The sequence below is a fragment of the Giraffa tippelskirchi genome, chromosome 3 (genome assembly GCF_054371585.1).
Source record: "Giraffa tippelskirchi isolate mGirTip1 chromosome 3, T2T-mGirTip1v1.2.pri, whole genome shotgun sequence".
In the NCBI taxonomy this organism is placed as follows: domain Eukaryota; kingdom Metazoa; phylum Chordata; class Mammalia; order Artiodactyla; family Giraffidae; genus Giraffa; species Giraffa tippelskirchi.
The window spans coordinates 107913545-107929528 of record NC_137277.1 but is presented as its reverse complement, the minus strand read 5'-3'; the positions used below and the strand labels follow the sequence as shown (position 1 = coordinate 107929528).

Genomic DNA, 15984 nt, shown 5'->3' with positions numbered 1-15984 from the left:
GGTGTGGTATTTAAAGCAATGGGAATGCATGAGATCACTTTGGGTGAGTGCACAGAGTTGAAAGAAAAGAGATTGCAAGACTGCCCTAGGGAGTTGCTGCATAGAGAGGTCAGGTGTGAGAGGAGTCAAAAAACGAATCTAAAAAGAAGTGCACAAGAGGTATAAGGACAGCAAGGAGATTGTGATCCTCAAGCAAGGGAAGACTCCTCTTAGAAGCAGGGAGTGGGCAGCTGTGGTGGATGCTGTCAGAAGTCAGGTAAGAGGAGGATTGACATCCTCAGATGGACTTGGCAGCATGGAGGCCATGGTCACGTCAGCAAAAATGGCTTACATGGATAGGTAGGAGCAGAAGCCACCATAAAGACAGACTTTTTTTTTCCCTGCAGGACTTCTATTGCATTAGCTGCATATTCAAAATATCCATCCTTTATATAACATTTAAAACCAAAGATGATGGGAATTCCAAAAAGCCCCTGATAGGTTCTCAACTGGTGATTCAGTGGTAAAGAATCTGCCTGCCAATGCAGGGGATGAGGGTTCAATCCCTGGGCCAGGAAGATTCCCTGGAGGAAGGAAATGGCAACCCACTCCAGTATTCTTGCCTGGGAAATCCCATGGACAGAGGAGCCTGGTGGGCTACAGTCCATTGGGTTGCAAAAGAGTTGGACACGACTTAGTGACTAAACAACAACAACAATTGTGTAACAACATTTGAAGTTTAATTCTAGAGCACAGTGTAAAGGGATTAATTATGGTCCCACTTTCTTAGTTATTTTAGTCAAAAAATTGAATTTAGAATATGCTGTGGGACATTATTTGGGAGTCCATATATTTACTCAGTAGGATTTTTGAAGAGATTATCTGCACGGTCCATTCCTGGCCCACACACAGAAATGAACTCCATGATATCTGAGTCATGTTGCTTTAAAGGACAGTCTTGAGTGAACTTTCTTGGGACATTTAGAATTTCTCCAGCTAATATTGGGGCTAAGTATCCTACTAGGCTAAAATGACCAGCATCTTTTCTTAAACCAATTATGAAAGTCCTGATAAAGGAAAGAAACTGGAGCAGTTAGGACTCATGCCACTTTATTTCAGAAGTCAAAACATACTATTTTGGCTTAGATATGTAAGCTTAGAAAAAATAAAAAAAATACACATAGCTGTCTAATTTTCCCAGCACCACTTATTGAAGAAGCTGTCTTTGCCCCACTGTATGCCTCCTTTGTCAAAAATAAGTTACCCATAGGTGCATGGGTTTATCTCTGGGTTTTCTATCTTGTTCCATTGGTCTATATTACTGTTTGTGTGCCAGTACCATACTGTCTTGATGACTGTAGCTTTATAGTATAGTCTGAAGTCAGGATGTTTGATTCCTCCAGCTATATTCTTCTTTATCAAGATTGCTTTGGCTATTCGGGGTCTTTTGTGTTTCCATATGAATTGTGAAATTTTTTGTTCTAGTTATGTGAAAAATGCCATTGGTAATTTGATAGGGATCTCATTGAATCTGTAGATTGCTTTGTAGTATAGTCATTTTCACAATATTGATTCTTCCAACCCAGGAACATGGAGTATCTCTCCATCTGTTTATGTCATCTTTCATTTCTTTCATTAGTGTCTTATAGTTTTCTGTATACAGTTCTTTTGTCTCCTTAGGTAGGTTTATTCCTAGATATTTTATTCTTTTTGTTACAATGGTGAATGGGATTGATTCCTTAATTTCTCTTTCTAATTTTTCACTGATAGTATATAGGAATACAAGTGATTTCTGTGTATTGATTTTTATATCCTGTGACTTTGCTAAATTCACTGATTAGCTCTAGTAATTTTCTGATAGTATCTTTAGGATTTTTTATGTATGGTATCATGTATCTGCAAACAGTGAGAGTTTTACTTCTTTTCTGATCTGGATTCCTTTTGTTTCTTTTTCTTCTCTGATTCCCATAGCTAGGACTTCCAAAACTATGTTGAATAATAGTGGTAGTGTAGGTACCCTTGACTTGTTCCTGATCTTAGAGGGAATGCTTTCAGTTTTTCACCATTGAGAATAATGTTTGCTGTGGGTTTATCATATATGGTATTTACTATATTGAGGTAGGTCCTTCTGTGCCCATTTTTTTTGAAGAGTTTTTAATCATAAATGGGTGCTGAATTTTATCAAAGGCTTTTTATGCATCTATTGAGATTGTCATATGATTTTTATCTTTCAATTTGTTAATATCATGTATCTTATTGATTCATTTGTGTATACTGAAGAATCCTTGCATCCTTGGGATAAATCTGACTTGATCATGTTATATGATCTTTTTAATGTGTTGTTGAATTCTATTTGCTAGAATTTTGTTGAGGATTTTTGCATCTATGCTCATCAGTGATATTGGCCTGTAATTTTCTTTTTTGTGTGTGTTGTCTTTGTCTGGTTTTGGTATCAGGGTGATGGTAGAATGAGTTTGGAAGTGTTCCTTCCCCTGTAATTTTTTGAAAGAGTTTTAGAAGGATAGGCATTAACTCATCTCTAAATGTTTGATAGAATTCACCTATGAAGCCAAAAAAAATGAACAATAAATGTCTCAAAATTGTGCCCAGGTCTTCCATGTAGGAAGTATTTTGTGAATATGATGCTTCAGTTAATAACTTTGAAAAGTGCAGAGAAGAAGTATAACTCTTACATCCTGGAGGGTTGTGGTGACACAGGCCTCGGACCTAGGTGTTCTGAAGTTCTGAGGATGAAGGCAAGGATTTGAGTATGACTGAGAGCCCAGAAAGTAGTGGCTTCCCAAGGGATATATTGAACAATATTACTCCAAATAGAAAACCTGCCCCTGAAAATCTCCTTTCTCTTGCTTTCTTTCTAAGTCTCAGGCTCTTAAGGGAAATGATATGTATTAAATTAATATTTTTATTCCACTTAGGAGGTTCTGCTGAGAACTACAGGTCACAACTATAGTGAGGTTCTTATACACTTATGTCAAGGTGGAGAGCCTTGACATCCTATTTAATGGCAAGGTGGCACATATTAGGCTTTTTCTATAGGTGGTTTATATTTTAGGATGAAATTTTATTTTATAGCATATTCATATTTGTAAAATATTATATATATGGGTTATACACACACACACACACACACACACATATATATATATGTCTGTCTTCCTCCCTCTACTCCTCACAGTTTTTACACACATCTCCTTTCCATACACACACATATACCATTTTTAATCTGGGGTCCATTCCTCCCTCCATGAGCTTTCCTGGTGGCTCAGATGATAAAGAATCTCTGCAATGTGGGATACCTGAGTTCAATCCTTGGTTTGGGAAGATCCCCTGGAGGAGGGCATGGCAACCCACTTCACTATTCTTACCTGGAGAATTCCCATGGACAGAGGATCCTGGTGGGCTACAGTCCACAGGCCACAAAGAGTCAGGCACAACTGAGCAACTAAGCACAGCACTCCCCCCCATACCCCTTATTGCTGCCAAAACCGCATGGGCTGTGGGCTGGGCTGGATGCACCGACACCTACCTCCCCCTACCCTTCTGTATGGGTTGGAAAACTTTGTTTGTTTATTTTTTTATGAATAAAATTGATTATACTAACTAAGGAAAAAATTATTATATAATATAATGATATGCTATATCATTATGTGAAAATGATGTATATTTGGTTTTTCTCTTTTACATGTGCTGGGATGACCAAGGAGAGAAAGTAGTGAAGAGTTTCATTAGTTCTGAAACTTTGCAGAATTTCAGGGGATGTTGGATGTCCAGCATAGTCTGGGTAAACTTCAGTCATCTAGGGATCTAGAGAGACTTGGGGGAGTGTCTATAACTCGTCTGAAGAGCTGGTTCACAGACTGCAGTGTTTGTTTGAGATTAGAATGCACATCTTTCTTAGATGAAGGTAGGGATGTGTGGATTTATTTCAGAGCTGGCCAAAACAGGACTTGTTTGGATATCTTGAAGATGTTTTATTAGTGTGAAAGAACCCTGTAACTAAGTACTGACATATATGGCACTGTGATATTTTGACATACAGGTGGTATTCAACTAAATTGTTCTGAGACTTGGTGAGGCTGAGTCATGGAGCTTTTGGAGGTAATTGTGGGTGTGAATGGGGAGAAACTTGAGTGAGAGGTTTCCTTTCCTCTGAAGCTAGTTGATGATGAGAATGATACCTACTGGATTTTGATCATATGTTAAAAACATGGCATGTTCTCTGTCTTGGCATGATGAAAATAAAACCCAGAAAATTTATGTGTGTTCTAGGCCCATGGGGTTCCAACAGTCTCAAATAAGATTTAGAACATACCTTTTCTACCCAGAATCAGGAAAACAGAGGTCTCCTGCTGTTTGCTCTTGATATTTTGTTATTGTTCAGTCTCTAAGTCATGTCCCAACTCTTTGAGACCTGATGGACTACAGCATGCCAGACTTCCCTGTCCTTCACTATCTCCCAGAACTTGCTCAAACTGATGTCCATTGAATCAGTGATGCCATCCAACCATCTCACCCTCTGTCACCCCCATCTCCTCCAGCCCTCAATCTTTCCCAGCATCAGCATCTTTTCCAATGAGTTGGCTTTTCCCATCAGGTGGGTGAAGTATTGGAACTTCAGCTTCAGTCCTTCCAATGAATATTGAGGGTTGATTTCCTTTAGGATTGACTGGTTTGATCTCCTTGCTGTCCAAGGGACTCTCAAGCATCTTCTCTAGCACCACAGTTTGAAAGCATCAATTCTTGGGTGCTCAGCCTTCTTTACAGTCCAACTCTCATATCTGTACATGACTACTGGAAAACCCATGGCTTTGACTATATGGACCTTTGTCAGCAAAGTAATATCTCTGCTTTTTAATACACTGTCTAGGTTTGTCATAGCTTTTCTTACAAGGAGCAGGAGTCTTTTAATTTCATGGCTGCAGTCACCATCCACAGTGATTTTGGAGCCCAAGAACATAAAATCTGTCACCACTTCCACTTTCTACCCATCTATTTGCCATGAAGTGATGGGACGAGATGCCATGATCTTGGTATACTCTTATTAATATTTTTCTCCTCTCCACCATACTTTCTTGCTGACCATCTGCTACAACTGATAGACTTTTAAAGGGTTGAAAGTGTTAGTCGCTCAGTCGTGTTGTGATCCCATGGACTGTAACCTGCCAGGCTCCTCTGTCCATGGAATTCTGCAGGCAATAACATTGGAGTGAGTAGCCATCCCCTTCTCCAGGGGCTCTTCCTGACCCAGGGATCGAACCCAGGTCTCTTGCATTGCAGGCAGATTCTTTACCATCTGAGCCACTAGACTTTTAAAAGTCCTTCCCAAGTGCCAGGAAGGTATCATTTTGTTATTATTATTGCTGCTATTAGTATTGCTATTATTGTAGAGATGTGAAGAATGGGTTTAACAGGTGGGGGTGGGGGGACTCTAACAAGAGAATGTGGCTGGGTGTAGAGAAGCTCTAGGGCTAAGATGTGAGAGAGTTATGCAGGATATTACTAATGAGTACAATGCCATAAATATGCAAAGCATACAGAATGGGGCATCTGGTTCCCCAAATGCTACCACTGCAAAATTACAATTGCAGCATTTTGTTAGTACATACGCCAAGTGTTATTGTCGCCTGAGAGGAGGCAGCTGAACTGGAGATAGTGAACACACCTAAACAAACATGGCCCAGGATGGAGCTGCAAAAACAGAAAAGGGGCTGCCTGCTGGCATGGCATGGAAAGTGCCTCAGGCTGAAACAACAGAAGCTGAGGTTGCAGTGTCTGCCTGGGATGTGTCATTTGCCCTGGCTTTGTTGTGGAGGCCTTGGGAAAACAGCCCTACAGATAAACTCTCCAGATTTGCAATCCAAAACCTTACAAAAGAAACAGCTCTCTCTAACTTGGTAATATTGAAGAGCTTCCTGGCTGCTCAGTCACATTATGCAACCTCTTTGTAGGTCCTGAATTTCATCTGAATATTATTAATATAAATAGAGATTGTGGGCCACCACCCACCCCACACCAACCCCAGTACTTTTTCCTTCATTGCCTCTGGACTCTTCTTCTTAGCAGATCAGCCCCTTCTAATTTGGAAAACCCATGGGAGAACGTTTAAAGGACCATGGCTTGAGTCCAATGAACCTGAACCGCCATCTGTAAAATGTTGTTACTGTTGTTCAGTTGCTAAGTCATGTCCAACTCTTGAGACCCCATGGACTGCAGCATGCCAGGCTTCCCTGTCCTCTGTCTCCCGGAGTTTGCTCAAACTCATGTCCATTGAATCAGTGATGCTATCTAACCATCTCATTCTCTGTCGCCCCTTCTCCTCCTGCCCTCAATCTTGCCCAGCATCAAGGTCTTTTCCAGTGAGTCTGCTCTTCACATCAGGTGGTCCAGGTATTGGAGCTTCAGCTCTAATGTCAGTCCTTCCAATGAATATTCAGGGTTGATTTCCTTTAAGATCGACTGGTTTGATGTCCTTGCTGTCCAAGGGACTCTCAACAGTCTTCCCCAGCACCACAGTTTGAAAGCATCAATTCTTCAGTGCTCAGCCTTCTTTATGGTCCAACTCTCATATCTGTACAGGACTACTGGAAAAACCATAGCTTTGACTATACAAACCTTTGTTGGTAAAGTAATGTCTCCGCTTTTTAATACACTGTCTAGGTTTGTCATAGCTTTTCTTCCAAGGAGCAAATGTCTTTTAATTTCATGGCTGCAGTCACTGTCTGCAATGATTTTGGGGCCCAAGAAAATAAAAATAAATTCTGCCACTGTTTCCATTGTTTCCCCATCTATTGCCATGAAGTAATGGGACCAGATGCCATGATGTTCGTTTTTTGAATGTTGAGTTTTAAGTCAGCTTTTTCACTCTCCTCGTTTACCTTCATCAAGAGGCTCTTTAGTTCCTCTTATCTTTCAGAGTGGTATCATCTGCATATCTGAGGTTGTTGATATTTCTCCTGGCAATCTTGTGATTCATCCAGCCCAGAATTTCACATGATATGCTCTGCATAGAAGTTAAATAAGCAGTGTGACAATATACAGCCTTGATGTACTCCTTTCCCAATTTTGAACCAGTTCATTGTTCCATGTTTGGTTCTAACTGTTGCTTCTTGACCACATACAGGTTTCTCAGGAGGCAGGTAATGTGGTCTGGTATAACCATCTCTAAGAATTTTCTACAGTTTGTTTTGATCCACACAGTCAAAGGTTTTAGCATAGTCAATGAAGCAGAAGTAGATGTTTTCCTGAAATTTTCTTGCTTTTTCTTGACCCAATGGATGTTGGTGATTTGATCTATAAAATGTTACTATAACAACTCCTCAGAGAAAACCACAGTTGTTGAACAAGTTCTGGGTCGTAGTGGACACTGTGCACGGAGCTGCTCTATCAGACTGTAAGGGTGCTGCAGGAGGCAGAAGCACTTCTCACAGACATGGGCTCTCACCTTTTGAAGGCTCAGTGGCTCCCCCAGGCCCAGCAATATAAGTGTAGAAAAGCAAAGCTAGGGAGACTATATTAGGGCACCTCTGCTCCTTTCAGCCTTTGTTTCATTGTCTTTACTGGCTTTGTTGTTTTTGCCCTGGAGTCTCCCTCAGCCTCTGCATTCACTCATCACACATGCAGTGAGTGTTGCCATGCTCCAGGCCCTGGGCCAGATCCCTGGGGATCCAGAAAGACACAGTTCGTATCTACAATTTGCCTCTTCTTTTTTCTAAAACTGGCACTTTCTTAAGCTGGTGGTGCCTACTTGTACTCGTTCCTGGGAACAACTCACCTAATTCATAACTAGACTGTGTCTAATTCATAGTACGAGTCAAGGGAGCTTATTTGAGCAAATTTTAATAATAGTACTTGTCCTGTAGTTTCATTTTAGTTCTCTTGTTTTTAAGTGGTCACTTTATTTTTATTTATTTATTGGCTGTACTGGGGCTGCATGTGGATCTTTCTCTAGTTGAGGCAGATGGGAACTACTCTCTAGTTGCAGTGCATGGGCTTCTCTTGCACTGGCTTCTCTTGTTGCAGAGCATGGACTCAAGAGCACAAGGGCTTCAGTAGTTGTGGCACTCAGGCTTAGTTGCCCTGTGGAGTGTGGAATCTTCTTGCACCAGGGATCAAACCCCTATCCCCTGCATTAGCAGGAGGATTCTTAACCACTGAACCACAAGGGAAGTTCCAGGTGGTCACTTTAGCAGCAAATGCAAATGCCCCGGGTCAGGAGATTGTTGGCAAGTTTGAGAAATAGCAAGCCTTGAAATGATCAGAGTGGTAGGGAGTGAGATCAGAAAGGTAATGGGGGCTGGAATATATTGAGTCTCAAAGGCCTTTGTAATACCCCTGGAGTTTACTCTGGATGAGAAAGAGTCCCAGGAGGGTTCTAAGCACAGGGAGGATGTTAACTGGTGTCTTTTAAAGAATCACTACCTACTGAGAAGAGACTGTGGAGGCCAAGGGTGGAGGTAGGGAGACAGGTAGGAGACAGGTAGGAGACAGGTGGGAGGCTATTGCTACATTCCAGATGAGAGGCGATGGTGTCAGGGAAAGGGTGAGAAGAGATCAAAATCTGGGTATATTCTGAAGATTTGCTGATGCATAAGGTGTGTGTGTGGGACCAAGAGTGGAGGGAAGGATTTTGCACACATTTTGGCCTGAATGGCTGGATAGATGGAGTTGTCATTAACAGATGTTGGGCACCCTGAGAATACACTAGACACCTGGAAACATATCAGTAGTTCCACGTTATGTTAGACTTTTTACGATTCTGTGTACATAAGACCTCTAGTAGGAGATGTTGAGTAGACAGCTGGATACAGAAGTAAGCAGCCCCATGGAGAGATCACAGCTGAAAGTATTTTCTTTAAGATTATTTACTTATGGCTGCTCCGGGTCTTCACTGCTGCACGTGAGCTTTGTCTAGTTGTGGTGAGTGGGGGCTACTATCTGGTTGTGGCCTACAGGCTTCTCATCATGGTGGCTTCTCTTGTTGTAGAGCACAGGCTCTAGGTGCACAGGCCTCAGTAGTTGTGGCACACGGGCTTAATTGTCCTGTAACATATGGGATCTTCCAGGCCCAGAGATCGAATCCCTGTCCCCTGCATCGGCAGGCAAATGCTTTACCACTGAGCCACCCGGGAAGCCCTGAAAATATTAAGTTTTAAGTCATGGGGCTTCTCGGGTGGCTCAGTGAGAAAGCATCCGCCTGCCAATGCAGGAGATGCAAGAGATGCAGGTTTGATCCCTGAGTCTGGAAGATCCCCTGGAGTAGGAAATGGCAACCCACTCCAGTATTCTTGCCTGGGAAATTCCATGGACAAGCAGCTACAAGCAGTCCACAGGGTTGCAAAGAATCGGACACGACTGAGCTTACACACAAGCAAGCAAGCGTGAGCCTGTAGATGGTATTTATAGTCACTTGTAAGAGATCTCCAAGGGATAAGAGAATATTAGAAAAGAGGAGAGGTTTAATGGTTGATCTTTGGGACACTCAATATCCTGAGTCTGGGATATGAGGAGGAAACAGAAAAGGAAAAAGAAACCACTTAAAAAAGAAAACCAAGGCAAACAGTTGTCCCTACAGCCAAGTGAAGAAGGGTTATGAGGAAGATGTGATGAGTTGTGTCAAATGCTGGAACTGGTCAAGTAAGATGACAACTGAAAATTGAACATTGAATTCAGCACCCTAGAGGTCACTGGTGGCCTTGATGGAAACTGCATTGGTGGGATGATGGGGCAAATTCTTCTTTGAAGGGAGTTGTAAGCAGAATGGAAGGAAAGAAACTGGAGATAAGGATAAATGACTCTTGAAGATTTTTGCTGCAAAAGGAAGAAAACATTAGGTTGGTAGTTTGTGGGGGAACTGGAGTCAAGACAACTTTATTTTGTTGTTTTCTATTTGTTGTTATGTCAGATGCATAAAAGAGCAGAATGTTAGTTTGCCAGTAGTGCTGATCTAGTGGTGAGCAAACAACTAGTGATTTCCAGGGGAAAATTGCCAGAATGTTGATGCTGAGTAGATGGAAAAAGATAGGATCTACTGGAGAGGATGTCCTATTTTAGGAACAGGGACATTTCATCCCTGTACCAGGAAGAAGATTAAGGGTTGGTTTGGCACAGATTCTGGTGGTGGGTAGAGGTGTTGACGAAGCGTGGGGAGGCTCTTTTCTGATTTCTTTGGATTTCTCAGTGAAGTGAGAAACCAGGTCACCAACAGAAGGTGATGCTAGAGTAGGGAGTGGTAGATGTTTGAAGAGAGAGAGAAGGTATAACATTGTCATCCAGGAGAATAGGAGCAGGATTGGACTAAGATCTAATACTGTGGACTAATTTCTGATGCTGGTTTTTATTACCAGGATCAACACATATTTGTCAGTGCTGTTCCATTTACCAAGTACTTTCTCATATGCTGATGGTCCCAGAAACTGTAGGAAGTGGCAGAGAGAGAGTGGGGTATGCAAAGTGTGAGACTCAAGTCCATGTCTCCTGAACTGCAGTCTAGCATTCTTTTCCTTTATTAAGCTTCTCTTTTTTTAATTAGTGTTCATTAGTGATGATTTCCAGGTATGAAAGTACTTCACAGGATCTGTATTGACCCTTCCTGTGCTTTGCTGCTGTGAATAGTCCTAGAGAGAAAAGATTAAATTAAATAATATTTGTCACACTATTAAGGGTTGAGTTTCATCATCTTCAGCCAAAGTCCACCATATAGCAAGTTTAATGGTGAGAAAAATCCTTGCAGAACTTAAAAATTAAATCTACTTAACTTAATAGGAAAAACATAGCCTTGTTAATGGAAATTCTGGTTGCTTTCCAGATCATAAATACATTTTTACAAATAGTTTTGTTAACATGAGAAATTATAATTTCCTTAAGTGCAAAGTATTGTCATAAATAGGAAGTATGAAATTCTTCTTACTTTGTGGTCATATCTCCTATGATGCTAATTGTGCCATGTGCTTAAGTAATACTAGGGTAAAATATCTTTCATTTTCCCTCAGGTATGATTAGACCTTCTATGGTAGAATTGATTGTTTTCCTGTTGTATAAGAAGTAGTTGAATCAATTTTGACATCTCCATCTCCTCCTCAAAATGTCGACTCTTTAAAGCAAACTCAATCAACATATTCCACCTTCTGAATTTTTGTTCCATCTTCTTTTCACCCTCTTTTAGACCTGGATCTGAAGCACCAAATTGTACTTGTGAAACTCACATTGACATCAGTCAGCATCTCAGTCCAGTGCTGCTGACTATACCATAAATTACTAGAGTTTCTAAATCTTTCAACAGCTTGATTCACATCTTGTATAGGATTTAGTTAGTGGCAGAACAAGTTAACTATGCACAAATATTAGTCATACATAAAAACTATATGTTGAATTGAAATAATTTTCAAATGTCTATAGAAGAGTAGCAAATACTCACATTGATCACCTGTTGCAATGCTGTTACTTTGTTAATTTAAGAGACAGTTACAAGAATATTGTGGACTGACTTCCTCTGAAATTCTTTCAGCTAAACTAGGTTTTCTTATTTTGTTAATACTTTACATATTGGTTTTGCCTGGACACAAGGCAATAGGCTTTTAGTTAAAGAGAGTCTATTAGCAAGAGCGTCTTTGATGATCTTTTAAAATATTCTCCAAGGAAAATGGTAAGAATAAAAAATCTTGAATGTCAGTATCTAGTTTATAAAGAAAATATCCCAATGGCTGCTTTTTGGGGTGTTTTTTTTTTTGGCAAAAGTACATAACATAGCACTGACCATTTTGAAGTGTACAATTCAACAGCATTAATCATATGCACAGCGTTGTGCAGCCATCACTGCTATGCTACTACCAAAAGTTTTTTGTTACCCTAAGCCCAGCAAGTGTGTTTTTTTTAATTGCGTGAAAATATTAAGTGTTTTCTGTACCAGCTGACTCACCTTGAATAATGCCTCAAGTTTGAATAGGTCAGTCAAAAACTATCCGAGTGCTCATTTTGTCATATGCTCATTTCTCACTAGGCTGAGCTTAGCCACATCTTTGCACTCCTTGATTATTGTTAAAAATTCAGCTTTTCAGGCAAGGTGATTGCTTTCATGGGTCTCCCCTTAATCCTTTTATCAAAGTGCCACAAAGTTAAACTCGACATCTGTTGGTTTAACATCAAAGAGGTTTGATGATCATGTGTGTTGCCACATGTACAGTTCGAAGATTAAAGTCAGTTCAGTTTAAAGAGACCCCAAGTAAAACAGATGACCAAAGGAAGCAGTACGTGGAAACTCAAATGAGAGAAACATTTATCTTATTCAGTTATTATGGGTCAAAGCCTTCCATGAACTGTGTAAATACCATAGAAGGGAATCCACTTGTTAAATTATAATGAACTCAGTCTACTTTGTGCAAACATATAACTTTTCAATTTAAACCACTGATGCATTTACTTTTAGATAACAGGGTTGATGGTTTTCTAGAAACTGGTGACATAGGCCAGTCTATAATGAGGCTAATTTTCCCAGTTATGATATGCTTACTATGACTCACACTTCTTTCTCCACTTATAAAACAGGTATTCATCCTTAAAGGATCCAAATGAAATGCTACTTCTTTTGTGAATCCTTTCCCAGCTCCCATAGACTATCACTGTATCTTCTTTATGGTCTAATAGTACTTTGAAAAAAATACACGTTGGAGCAAACATCACATTAAATTCTCATTTCCTCTACACGATAAGCTTCTCAGGGTAGGGAGCATTTCTTATTCCTATTTGTATTTCCATTGCAGTTTCCAGCACAGTGGAAGCCCATTGAATATTTGTTGACTGACTGAATGTGTGAGCTAATTAATCTAAGCATCCATGCTGGAGTTTTCATTTTTTTAAAGTGCCTTAATTTTACAATGTTTATATTTTATTTACTAAGGCAATTGGCAGAATATATATAAGATCCAGTTTTATGTGTTGACATAAAATTGTGACATAAACTGGAGACAGAGACTTCGCTGGCAGTCCAGTGGTTAAGATTTTGCTGTCTAACGTAGGGGGTACAGATTTGATCCCTAGTTAGAGAGTTAAAGGGAGACCCTGTGGCTCAGAGGGCATAGAGTCGGCCTGCAATATGGGAGACCCAGGTTTGATCCCTAGGTTGGGAAGATCCCCTGGAGAAGGAAATGGCAACCCACTCCAGTATTCTTGCCTGGAGAATCCCCATGGACAGAGGATCCTGGTGGGCTACAGTTCATGGGGTTGCAAACAGTCGGACACAACTGAGCAACTTGACTTTTTTTCACTTTTTGGAGAGTTAAAATCCCACATGCCTTGGGGCCAAAAAATCAAAACATAAAACAGAAGCAATGTTATAAAAAATTCAATAAATCCTTATAAAAAAATAAAAACACCGCAAAACTGAAGACAAAATAGTCTTTCTAATCACAAACTCTTGGACATTTGCCCTTGACCATAGAAAACTCAAAATGGCATCCTCTATAGAAAATTCTAGATGACCGTGTTTGTTTGTCATAAGAATTGAGAAAGCAGTAGCTGGGGCTATGTCTCCTCCAGGTCCTCTATGGCAGAGTGTGACATCTCCACCATCTGCTTTGTGAAGGCCCAGCGCTGGTCCCCGTCAGGGACACCATCAAGGAAGCATTCCACATGACATGGTTCTTGCCACAGTTGGGTGTCAGTGTTGACCTTGCAGCTGGCCCCACAGAGGAAATTGCAGCCCAAAGGGAGCAGCCTGTCTTGAGGTGTCACCATGGATGTCTGTGACTAGGCAGTGGGGCTTCCCTCCCTTCTCTATCCGTTGCAAGCACTGAATCCCTCTGCCTTCCTGTGGCTTCAGGGGACCCATCCTCTCATTTCTCTCTCTCCACGTTCCTTCCCTTTTATCCCTCTTTTGCCTGAAGGCGATCTCGTGAGGTTCTAGGTGGCAGAGTGTGTGAATAAGTGAGGACAAGTATTCGTAAACTTTGTTTCATTTGCACAAACTCGGCCCGCCAATCTTACCAGTCCTGCGTGCAGCATTCAGAGCAGATGCATCTGAAAGGCACATTGCTTTCCCTAAGTCCCCAAGAGGACAAGCCCAGCAAGGACATATTGAATTTATCTGAACTGAACAGAATTAGTTAGAGATAGGGAGAAGGCAATGGCAACCCACTCCAGTACTCTTGCCTGGACAATCCCATGGACAGAGGAGCCTGGTAGGCTGCAGTCCATGGGGTCGCTGGGCGTCGGACAGGACGGAGCGACTTCACTTTCACTTTTCACTTTCGTGAATTGGAGAAGGAAATGGCAACCCATTCCAGTATTCTTGCCTGGAGAATCCCAGGGACGGGATTCTGCCGTCTATGGGGTTGCACAGAGTCGGACACGACTGAAGCGACTTAGCAGCAGCAGCAGCAGTTAGAAATAAGCCCTGTTGTGGAGAAGAAATGGGCCATTTGGATAACTAGCAACAGACTCCTAATATCCATCATGTCTGAATAGGGCTACCTTAGTGACCTTTTTGTTAAGAGCTGAGGGACTTAACTGGTCTTTTCTGCAAGGCAATTGGGGAGGTTTATTTTCTTAAACTGAAATGATCAGTGAATTCAGTGAAAACAGTTAGACTGGCTGTTTACAGATACTGAAATTTTCCTTTCCCCTAATTACCAAACAGAGAAATCAGCCTTGTTTGTATACTTTCCAGAACAGAAAAGCTATGGGAAAGGGTGGGAAGAAAAGGTTGATTTTTCCCTGGCACTTTGAAAAAAAGTTCACATGTATACAGAGAGTGCAAGGGGAGAGGGGGAGAGAGAGAACAGGAGAAATGCCTGCTTTATAGAGTGGGGTGGGGTGGGCTCCTTTTCCAGATTTTGAACAATTAAGGCACCACTTGGCTCTAGAACATTGCCACTGTTCCCTAAGCCACTGTTCCCCTGGCTCAATGCATATATCTTGGCAAAAGGTCAAGAATTTACCCTCAAGCCTGTAATTAACCATTATAATTGCCTATGTTTTCAAAAATGAAAATGTCCTTAAAACCAAAGCCATCTATTTTAACCTTCTGAATCTTCTGTAAAAAGATAAATAGCATGTGGGGGAAGGTAGCTCTTCTTGAAGAATGAAGACAAACCTGAACTTAGTTATAATTATAAGGAAAGGCAGGTCTTCAGAACAGTAATGGCAGGGTAGGAGATTTTGCTTCCTGTCACACTTAGAATATCTTTGTTTTCATTACAGCTGCCTAGGAATTTCCCCCTCTTTGTAAAGGTGATTTTCAGATTTCTCATCTACCCTGTGCTTTAAATTGTAATAATGCTTATTGACATGGAGGGTCTGGATTTTCTGCTTCTCAGTGGTCTCATCCTCTTGCCTTCAGCTGCTAGAAACTCTTCTCCAAGAGTAACCTAATTGCAACGCATAGCCTTTGGCAGTGAGTGTAGAAACAGGTCCTTTATTATCAGGCTCAGAGTTGAGACAGGGATGCCTACTTCCCAGGTGGAAACCGCGGGCCTTGCTTAAAGACATATTCCAGTCTGCTGACAGGAAGGCGGTGGTTAGTGCAGGATGGTACCATCAGGAAGAACCACACCTTCTCTTTTAGCAAGAGCTATGACTCAGAAAATAGACGGTTTTGAACAATTCTGAAGACTCGTAATTTCTGGAAAGGGAGGGAAGGGATGTAAGGTACACTGTGGTCAGCACTGACTGGGGGGTCCTGCTAGACCCAAACTGATGTCCCCTCTCTGTAAGGCAGCCTGCCGCTAAGCAGCAAGTGGCTGCATGCAGTCCATGTCTGTTAGCTACCTGTTGAGTAAACACAATGAAATAAATTAAGAATGTAGAAACATGTGTTTTATCAAGATCCCGAGTGTCTTCCAATCACCTTTGCTTGGAGTGTACGAAATCAAGGCTTATCCACCAGCTGTTTCCCAGTTACGAAGACATAGCTCCCTGCTTCCAACCCCATCACAACCTCAGGATGCTGTGTTTCTGGAAAGGCTAAGAACTGACTGATAATGATTGAGAACA

At 41.3% G+C, this 15984-nt stretch overlaps 1 protein-coding gene across 22 annotated transcripts in view; it reads left to right on the top strand.

Moving 5' to 3' along the window:
- LYPD6 (LY6/PLAUR domain containing 6) overlaps window positions 1-15984 on the top strand; it is a 131770-nt gene that overhangs the window by 38265 nt on the left and 77521 nt on the right. The window lies entirely within an intron of this gene.